The following is a 10935-nucleotide window of genomic DNA, read 5'->3' as shown; positions in this document are numbered from 1 at the left end:
GAAAATACATGGACCCGTCTGAATGAATGGACAAAATATAAATCAGACACTACAGAACACAAGCATAATCCAAGATTACAAAATCATCTCAGCCTTTAAAAGAAACAAAAACCTGAAAGACTACTTAGTAAAAAGTAAATTACCAGAAATCAACATAACACAAACGCAGGGCCCCACATTCTACAAACAAGCCACCACAGTTAGGAACACCGTCACCAACACAAACTACCTAATTAAACAAACAATCACACCTGCTACGGAAAACTGAAAATACATGGACCCGTCTGAATGTATGGGCCTTTCGGAGGCCATAAACTCAGCCAGCGCCGGGCCAGTGTTTGGGGTATTGTGCCCGCCACTAGTGGCTGAATACATAATAATAATAATAATAATAATAATTCCCTTGTATTGTCATTCTGTGTAACAATGTACACAGAACGAAATGTCGATTGCACTGGGCTAGTGTTGAGGGAACGTCGGGCCCTCAAGTTCGGTGGCTTGGAGCGGATTTTTGAGGTACTGCACTCCCATTGGAAATGCATGGGCGCTCCGTCCACTACCATGTAATTCCCTCACAATATCTGCCCCTGCGTGGCCGCGGGATGCTACTGCAGCCCCGTTGGTAATGAATGGGCCTTTCGGAGGCCATAAATACAGCGCCGCTGCATGGATTTTGGCGGTACTGCTGCTGTCGCTGAAAATACATGGACCCGTCTGAATGAATGGGCCTTTCGGAGGCCATAAACTCAGCGCCTCTGCATGGATTTTGGCGGTACTGCGGCTGTCGCTGAAAATACATGGACCCGTCTGAATGAATGGGCCTTTCGGAGGCCATAAATCCAGCGCCGCTGCATGGATTTTGGCGGTACTGCGGCTGTCGCTGAAAATACATGGACCCGTCTGAATGAATGGACAAAATATAAATCAGACACTACAGAACACAAGCATAATCCAAGATTACAAAATCATCTCAGCCTTTAAAAGAAACAAAAACCTGAAAGACTACTTAGTAAAAAGTAAATTACCAGAAATCAACATAACACAAACGCAGGGCCCCACATTCTACAAACAAGCCACCACAGTTAGGAACACCGTCACCAACACAAACTACCTAATTAAACAAACAATCACACCTGCTACGGAAAACTGAAAATACATGGACCCGTCTGAATGTATGGGCCTTTCGGAGGCCATAAACTCAGCCAGCGCCGGGCCAGTGTTTGGGGTATTGTGCCCGCCACTAGTGGCTGAATACATAATAATAATAATAATAATAATAATTCCCTTGTATTGTCATTCTGTGTAACAATGTACACAGAACGAAATGTCGATTGCACTGGGCTAGTGTTGAGGGAACGTCGGGCCCTCAAGTTCGGTGGCTTGGAGCGGATTTTTGAGGTACTGCACTCCCATTGGAAATGCATGGGCGCTCCGTCCACTACCATGTAATTCCCTCACAATATCTGCCCCTGCGTGGCCGCGGGATGCTACTGCAGCCCCGTTGGTAATGAATGGGCCTTTCGGAGGCCATAAATACAGCGCCGCTGCATGGATTTTGGCGGTACTGCTGCTGTCGCTGAAAATACATGGACCCGTCTGAATGAATGGGCCTTTCGGAGGCCATAAACTCAGCGCCTCTGCATGGATTTTGGCGGTACTGCGGCTGTCGCTGAAAATACATGGACCCGTCTGAATGAATGGGCCTTTCGGAGGCCATAAATCCAGCGCCGCTGCATGGATTTTGGCGGTACTGCGGCTGTCGCTGAAAATACATGGACCCGTCTGAATGAATGGACAAAATATAAATCAGACACTACAGAACACAAGCATAATCCAAGATTACAAAATCATCTCAGCCTTTAAAAGAAACAAAAACCTGAAAGACTACTTAGTAAAAAGTAAATTACCAGAAATCAACATAACACAAACGCAGGGCCCCACATTCTACAAACAAGCCACCACAGTTAGGAACACCGTCACCAACACAAACTACCTAATTAAACAAACAATCACACCTGCTACGGAAAACTGAAAATACATGGACCCGTCTGAATGTATGGGCCTTTCGGAGGCCATAAACTCAGCCAGCGCCGGGCCAGTGTTTGGGGTATTGTGCCCGCCACTAGTGGCTGAATACATAATAATAATAATAATAATAATAATTCCCTTGTATTGTCATTCTGTGTAACAATGTACACAGAACGAAATGTCGATTGCACTGGGCTAGTGTTGAGGGAACGTCGGGCCCTCAAGTTCGGTGGCTTGGAGCGGATTTTTGAGGTACTGCACTCCCATTGGAAATGCATGGGCGCTCCGTCCACTACCATGTAATTCCCTCACAATATCTGCCCCTGCGTGGCCGCGGGATGCTACTGCAGCCCCGTTGGTAATGAATGGGCCTTTCGGAGGCCATAAATACAGCGCCGCTGCATGGATTTTGGCGGTACTGCTGCTGTCGCTGAAAATACATGGACCCGTCTGAATGAATGGGCCTTTCGGAGGCCATAAACTCAGCGCCTCTGCATGGATTTTGGCGGTACTGCGGCTGTCGCTGAAAATACATGGACCCGTCTGAATGAATGGGCCTTTCGGAGGCCATAAATCCAGCGCCGCTGCATGGATTTTGGCGGTACTGCGGCTGTCGCTGAAAATACATGGACCCGTCTGAATGAATGGACAAAATATAAATCAGACACTACAGAACACAAGCATAATCCAAGATTACAAAATCATCTCAGCCTTTAAAAGAAACAAAAACCTGAAAGACTACTTAGTAAAAAGTAAATTACCAGAAATCAACATAACACAAACGCAGGGCCCCACATTCTACAAACAAGCCACCACAGTTAGGAACACCGTCACCAACACAAACTACCTAATTAAACAAACAATCACACCTGCTACGGAAAACTGAAAATACATGGACCCGTCTGAATGTATGGGCCTTTCGGAGGCCATAAACTCAGCCAGCGCCGGGCCAGTGTTTGGGGTATTGTGCCCGCCACTAGTGGCTGAATACATAATAATAATAATAATAATAATAATTCCCTTGTATTGTCATTCTGTGTAACAATGTACACAGAACGAAATGTCGATTGCACTGGGCTAGTGTTGAGGGAACGTCGGGCCCTCAAGTTCGGTGGCTTGGAGCGGATTTTTGAGGTACTGCACTCCCATTGGAAATGCATGGGCGCTCCGTCCACTACCATGTAATTCCCTCACAATATCTGCCCCTGCGTGGCCGCGGGATGCTACTGCAGCCCCGTTGGTAATGAATGGGCCTTTCGGAGGCCATAAATACAGCGCCGCTGCATGGATTTTGGCGGTACTGCTGCTGTCGCTGAAAATACATGGACCCGTCTGAATGAATGGGCCTTTCGGAGGCCATAAACTCAGCGCCTCTGCATGGATTTTGGCGGTACTGCGGCTGTCGCTGAAAATACATGGACCCGTCTGAATGAATGGGCCTTTCGGAGGCCATAAATCCAGCGCCGCTGCATGGATTTTGGCGGTACTGCGGCTGTCGCTGAAAATACATGGACCCGTCTGAATGAATGGACAAAATATAAATCAGACACTACAGAACACAAGCATAATCCAAGATTACAAAATCATCTCAGCCTTTAAAAGAAACAAAAACCTGAAAGACTACTTAGTAAAAAGTAAATTACCAGAAATCAACATAACACAAACGCAGGGCCCCACATTCTACAAACAAGCCACCACAGTTAGGAACACCGTCACCAACACAAACTACCTAATTAAACAAACAATCACACCTGCTACGGAAAACTGAAAATACATGGACCCGTCTGAATGTATGGGCCTTTCGGAGGCCATAAACTCAGCCAGCGCCGGGCCAGTGTTTGGGGTATTGTGCCCGCCACTAGTGGCTGAATACATAATAATAATAATAATAATAATAATTCCCTTGTATTGTCATTCTGTGTAACAATGTACACAGAACGAAATGTCGATTGCACTGGGCTAGTGTTGAGGGAACGTCGGGCCCTCAAGTTCGGTGGCTTGGAGCGGATTTTTGAGGTACTGCACTCCCATTGGAAATGCATGGGCGCTCCGTCCACTACCATGTAATTCCCTCACAATATCTGCCCCTGCGTGGCCGCGGGATGCTACTGCAGCCCCGTTGGTAATGAATGGGCCTTTCGGAGGCCATAAATACAGCGCCGCTGCATGGATTTTGGCGGTACTGCTGCTGTCGCTGAAAATACATGGACCCGTCTGAATGAATGGGCCTTTCGGAGGCCATAAACTCAGCGCCTCTGCATGGATTTTGGCGGTACTGCGGCTGTCGCTGAAAATACATGGACCCGTCTGAATGAATGGGCCTTTCGGAGGCCATAAATCCAGCGCCGCTGCATGGATTTTGGCGGTACTGCGGCTGTCGCTGAAAATACATGGACCCGTCTGAATGAATGGACAAAATATAAATCAGACACTACAGAACACAAGCATAATCCAAGATTACAAAATCATCTCAGCCTTTAAAAGAAACAAAAACCTGAAAGACTACTTAGTAAAAAGTAAATTACCAGAAATCAACATAACACAAACGCAGGGCCCCACATTCTACAAACAAGCCACCACAGTTAGGAACACCGTCACCAACACAAACTACCTAATTAAACAAACAATCACACCTGCTACGGAAAACTGAAAATACATGGACCCGTCTGAATGTATGGGCCTTTCGGAGGCCATAAACTCAGCCAGCGCCGGGCCAGTGTTTGGGGTATTGTGCCCGCCACTAGTGGCTGAATACATAATAATAATAATAATAATAATAATTCCCTTGTATTGTCATTCTGTGTAACAATGTACACAGAACGAAATGTCGATTGCACTGGGCTAGTGTTGAGGGAACGTCGGGCCCTCAAGTTCGGTGGCTTGGAGCGGATTTTTGAGGTACTGCACTCCCATTGGAAATGCATGGGCGCTCCGTCCACTACCATGTAATTCCCTCACAATATCTGCCCCTGCGTGGCCGCGGGATGCTACTGCAGCCCCGTTGGTAATGAATGGGCCTTTCGGAGGCCATAAATACAGCGCCGCTGCATGGATTTTGGCGGTACTGCTGCTGTCGCTGAAAATACATGGACCCGTCTGAATGAATGGGCCTTTCGGAGGCCATAAACTCAGCGCCTCTGCATGGATTTTGGCGGTACTGCGGCTGTCGCTGAAAATACATGGACCCGTCTGAATGAATGGGCCTTTCGGAGGCCATAAATCCAGCGCCGCTGCATGGATTTTGGCGGTACTGCTGCTGTCGTTGAAAATACATGGACCCGTCTGAATGTATGGGCCTTTCGGAGGCCATATACTCAGCGCCGGGCCGGTGTTTGGGGAATCGTGCCCGCCACTAGTGGCTGAATCCCGGGCTAGTGTTGGGGGACTTGTGCCCGCCAATAGTGGCTGAATCCCGGGCTAGTGTTGGGGGACTTGTGCCCGCCAATAGTGGCTGAAATCCGCGCCGGTGTTTGGGGAAATGTGCGCGTATTATCGGGCCGGTGTTTGGGGAATTGCGCGCGTATTATCGGGCCGGTGTTTGGGGAATTGCGCGCGTATTATCGGGCCGGTGTTTGGGGAATTGTGCGCGTATTATCGGGCCGGTGTTTGGGGATTTGCGCGCGTATTATCGGGCCGGTGTTTGGGGAATTGTGCCCGCCACTAGTGGCTGAAATCCGGGCCGGTGTTTGGGGAATTGTGCGCGTATTATCGGGCCGGTGTTTGGGGATATGCGCGCGTATTATCGGGCCGGTGTTTGGGGAATTGCGCGCGTATTATCGGGCCGGTGTTTGGGGAATTGTGCGCGTATTATCGGGCCGGTGTTTGGGGATTTGCGCGCGTATTATCGGGCCGGTGTTTGGGGAATTGTGCCCGCCACTAGTGGCTGAATCCCGGGCTAGTGTTGGGGGACTTGTGCCCGCCAATAGTGGCTGAAATCCGCGCCGGTGTTTGGGGAATTGTGCGCGTATTATCGGGCCGGTGTTTGGGGATATGCGCGCGTATTATCGGACCGGTGTTTGGGGAATCGTGCCCGCCACTAGTGGCTGAATCCCGGGCTAGTGTTGGGGGACTTGTGCCCGCCAATAGTGGCTGAAATCCGCGCCGGTGTTTGGGGAATTGTGCGCGTATTATCGGGCCGGTGTTTGGGGATATGCGCGCGTATTATCGGACCGGTGTTTGGGGAATCGTGCCCGCCACTAGTGGCTGAATCCCGGGCTAGTGTTGGGGGACTTGTGCCCGCCAATAGTGGCTGAAATCCGCGCCGGTGTTTGGGGATATGCGCGCGTATTATCGGGCCGGTGTTTGGGGATATGCGCGCGTATTATCGGACCGGTGTTTGGGGAATTGTGCGCGTATTATCGGGCCGGTGTTTGGGGATATGCGCGCGTATTATCGGACCGGTGTTTGGGGAATTGTGCCCGCCACTAGTGGCTGAGAACTTGGCTAGTGTTTGGGGACTTGTGCCCGCCAATAGTGGCTGAAATCCGCGCCGGTGTTTGGGGAATTGTGCGCGTATTATCGGGCCGGTGTTTGGGGATATGCGCGCGTATTATCGGACCGGTGTTTGGGGAATCGTGCCCGCCACTAGTGGCTGAATCCCGGGCTAGTGTTGGGGGACTTGTGCCCGCCAATAGTGGCTGAAATCCGCGCCGGTGTTTGGGGAATTGTGCGCGTATTATCGGGCCGGTGTTTGGGGATATGCGCGCGTATTATCGGACCGGTGTTTGGGGAATCGTGCCCGCCACTAGTGGCTGAATCCCGGGCTAGTGTTGGGGGACTTGTGCCCGCCAATAGTGGCTGAAATCCGCGCCGGTGTTTGGGGAATTGTGCGCGTATTATCGGGCCGGTGTTTGGGGATATGCGCGCGTATTATCGGACCGGTGTTTGGGGAATCGTGCCCGCCACTAGTGGCTGAATCCCGGGCTAGTGTTGGGGGACTTGTGCCCGCCAATAGTGGCTGAAATCCGCGCCGGTGTTTGGGGAATTGTGCGCGTATTATCGGGCCGGTGTTTGGGGATATGCGCGCGTATTATCGGACCGGTGTTTGGGGAATTGTGCCCGCCACTAGTGGCTGAGAACTTGGCTAGTGTTTGGGGACTTGTGCCCGCCAATAGTGGCTGAAATCCGCGCCGGTGTTTGGGGAATTGTGCGCGTATTATCGGGCCGGTGTTTGGGGATATGCGCGCGTATTATCGGACCGGTGTTTGGGGAATCGTGCCCGCCACTAGTGGCTGAATCCCGGGCTAGTGTTGGGGGACTTGTGCCCGCCAATAGTGGCTGAAATCCGCGCCGGTGTTTGGGGAATTGTGCGCGTATTATCGGGCCGGTGTTTGGGGATATGCGCGCGTATTATCGGACCGGTGTTTGGGGAATCGTGCCCGCCACTAGTGGCTGAATCCCGGGCTAGTGTTGGGGGACTTGTGCCCGCCAATAGTGGCTGAAATCCGCGCCGGTGTTTGGGGAATTGTGCGCGTATTATCGGGCCGGTGTTTGGGGATATGCGCGCGTATTATCGGACCGGTGTTTGGGGAATCGTGCCCGCCACTAGTGGCTGAGAACTTGGCTAGTGTTTGGGGACTTGTGCCCGCCACTAGTGGCTGAAATCCGGGCCGGTGTTTGGGGAATTGTGCGCGTATTATCGGGCCGGTGTTTGGGGATATGCGCGCGTATTATCGGACCGGTGTTTGGGGAATCGTGCCCGCCACTAGTGGCTGAATCCCGGGCTAGTGTTGGGGGACTTGTGCCCGCCAATAGTGGCTGAAATCCGCGCCGGTGTTTGGGGAATTGTGCGCGTATTATCGGGCCGGTGTTTGGGGATATGCGCGCGTATTATCGGACCGGTGTTTGGGGAATTGTGCCCGCCACTAGTGGCTGAGAACTTGGCTAGTGTTTGGGGACTTGTGCCCGCCAATAGTGGCTGAAATCCGCGCCGGTGTTTGGGGAATTGTGCGCGTATTATCGGGCCGGTGTTTGGGGATATGCGCGCGTATTATCGGACCGGTGTTTGGGGAATCGTGCCCGCCACTAGTGGCTGAATCCCGGGCTAGTGTTGGGGGACTTGTGCCCGCCAATAGTGGCTGAAATCCGCGCCGGTGTTTGGGGAATTGTGCGCGTATTATCGGGCCGGTGTTTGGGGATATGCGCGCGTATTATCGGACCGGTGTTTGGGGAATCGTGCCCGCCACTAGTGGCTGAATCCCGGGCTAGTGTTGGGGGACTTGTGCCCGCCAATAGTGGCTGAAATCCGCGCCGGTGTTTGGGGAATTGTGCGCGTATTATCGGGCCGGTGTTTGGGGATATGCGCGCGTATTATCGGACCGGTGTTTGGGGAATTGTGCCCGCCACTAGTGGCTGAGAACTTGGCTAGTGTTTGGGGACTTGTGCCCGCCAATAGTGGCTGAAATCCGCGCCGGTGTTTGGGGAATTGTGCGCGTATTATCGGGCCGGTGTTTGGGGATATGCGCGCGTATTATCGGACCGGTGTTTGGGGAATCGTGCCCGCCACTAGTGGCTGAATCCCGGGCTAGTGTTGGGGGACTTGTGCCCGCCAATAGTGGCTGAAATCCGCGCCGGTGTTTGGGGAATTGTGCGCGTATTATCGGGCCGGTGTTTGGGGATATGCGCGCGTATTATCGGACCGGTGTTTGGGGAATCGTGCCCGCCACTAGTGGCTGAATCCCGGGCTAGTGTTGGGGGACTTGTGCCCGCCAATAGTGGCTGAAATCCGCGCCGGTGTTTGGGGAATTGTGCGCGTATTATCGGGCCGGTGTTTGGGGATATGCGCGCGTATTATCGGACCGGTGTTTGGGGAATTGTGCCCGCCACTAGTGGCTGAGAACTTGGCTAGTGTTTGGGGACTTGTGCCCGCCAATAGTGGCTGAAATCCGCGCCGGTGTTTGGGGAATTGTGCGCGTATTATCGGGCCGGTGTTTGGGGATATGCGCGCGTATTATCGGACCGGTGTTTGGGGAATCGTGCCCGCCACTAGTGGCTGAATCCCGGGCTAGTGTTGGGGGACTTGTGCCCGCCAATAGTGGCTGAAATCCGCGCCGGTGTTTGGGGAATTGTGCGCGTATTATCGGGCCGGTGTTTGGGGATATGCGCGCGTATTATCGGACCGGTGTTTGGGGAATCGTGCCCGCCACTAGTGGCTGAATCCCGGGCTAGTGTTGGGGGACTTGTGCCCGCCAATAGTGGCTGAAATCCGCGCCGGTGTTTGGGGAATTGTGCGCGTATTATCGGGCCGGTGTTTGGGGATATGCGCGCGTATTATCGGACCGGTGTTTGGGGAATCGTGCCCGCCACTAGTGGCTGAATCCCGGGCTAGTGTTGGGGGACTTGTGCCCGCCAATAGTGGCTGAAATCCGCGCCGGTGTTTGGGGAATTGTGCGCGTATTATCGGGCCGGTGTTTGGGGATATGCGCGCGTATTATCGGACCGGTGTTTGGGGAATTGTGCCCGCCACTAGTGGCTGAATCCCGGGCTAGTGTTGGGGGACTTGTGCCCGCCAATAGTGGCTGAAATCCGCGCCGGTGTTTGGGGAATTGTGCGCGTATTATCGGGCCGGTGTTTGGGGATATGCGCGCGTATTATCGGACCGGTGTTTGGGGAATTGTGCCCGCCACTAGTGGCTGAGAACTTGGCTAGTGTTTGGGGACTTGTGCCCGCCAATAGTGGCTGAAATCCGCGCCGGTGTTTGGGGAATTGTGCGCGTATTATCGGGCCGGTGTTTGGGGATATGCGCGCGTATTATCGGACCGGTGTTTGGGGAATCGTGCCCGCCACTAGTGGCTGAATCCCGGGCTAGTGTTGGGGGACTTGTGCCCGCCAATAGTGGCTGAAATCCGCGCCGGTGTTTGGGGAATTGTGCGCGTATTATCGGGCCGGTGTTTGGGGATATGCGCGCGTATTATCGGACCGGTGTTTGGGGAATTGTGCGCGTATTATCGGGCCGGTGTTTGGGGATATGCGCGCGTATTATCGGACCGGTGTTTGGGGAATTGTGCCCGCCACTAGTGGCTGAGAACTTGGCTAGTGTTTGGGGACTTGTGCCCGCCAATAGTGGCTGAAATCCGCGCCGGTGTTTGGGGAATTGTGCGCGTATTATCGGGCCGGTGTTTGGGGATATGCGCGCGTATTATCGGACCGGTGTTTGGGGAATCGTGCCCGCCACTAGTGGCTGAATCCCGGGCTAGTGTTGGGGGACTTGTGCCCGCCAATAGTGGCTGAAATCCGCGCCGGTGTTTGGGGAATTGTGCGCGTATTATCGGGCCGGTGTTTGGGGATATGCGCGCGTATTATCGGACCGGTGTTTGGGGAATCGTGCCCGCCACTAGTGGCTGAATCCCGGGCTAGTGTTGGGGGACTTGTGCCCGCCAATAGTGGCTGAAATCCGCGCCGGTGTTTGGGGAATTGTGCGCGTATTATCGGGCCGGTGTTTGGGGATATGCGCGCGTATTATCGGACCGGTGTTTGGGGAATCGTGCCCGCCACTAGTGGCTGAATCCCGGGCTAGTGTTGGGGGACTTGTGCCCGCCAATAGTGGCTGAAATCCGCGCCGGTGTTTGGGGAATTGTGCGCGTATTATCGGGCCGGTGTTTGGGGAATTGCGCGCGTATTATCGGGCCGGTGTTTGGGGATATGCGCGCGTATTATCGGACCGGTGTTTGGGGAATCGTGCCCGCCACTAGTGGCTGAATCCCGGGCTAGTGTTGGGGGACTAGTGGTCGTAAAACCGGGCCGGTGTTTGGGGACTTATAGGCCGACACTAGTGGCTCAAAACCGGGCTGCCGTTTGGGGACTTGTCGGGCCAACATTGGCTTGCAGCACTTGGAAAATTGCACTAAGTCCGATTGTCGGGTCACCAGGGGCTCGTGGGACTTAGAATTTGTGCCACTCCCCGGCCAG

The sequence above is a fragment of the Urocampus carinirostris genome, unplaced genomic scaffold (assembly GCF_059441175.1).
Source record: "Urocampus carinirostris isolate Australia breed hairy pipefish unplaced genomic scaffold, RoL_Ucar_1.0 HiC_scaffold_62, whole genome shotgun sequence".
Taxonomy (NCBI): Eukaryota; Metazoa; Chordata; class Actinopteri; order Syngnathiformes; family Syngnathidae; genus Urocampus; species Urocampus carinirostris.
The sequence above is the reverse complement of the archived record's forward strand: the minus strand, read 5'-3'. Positions refer to the sequence as shown.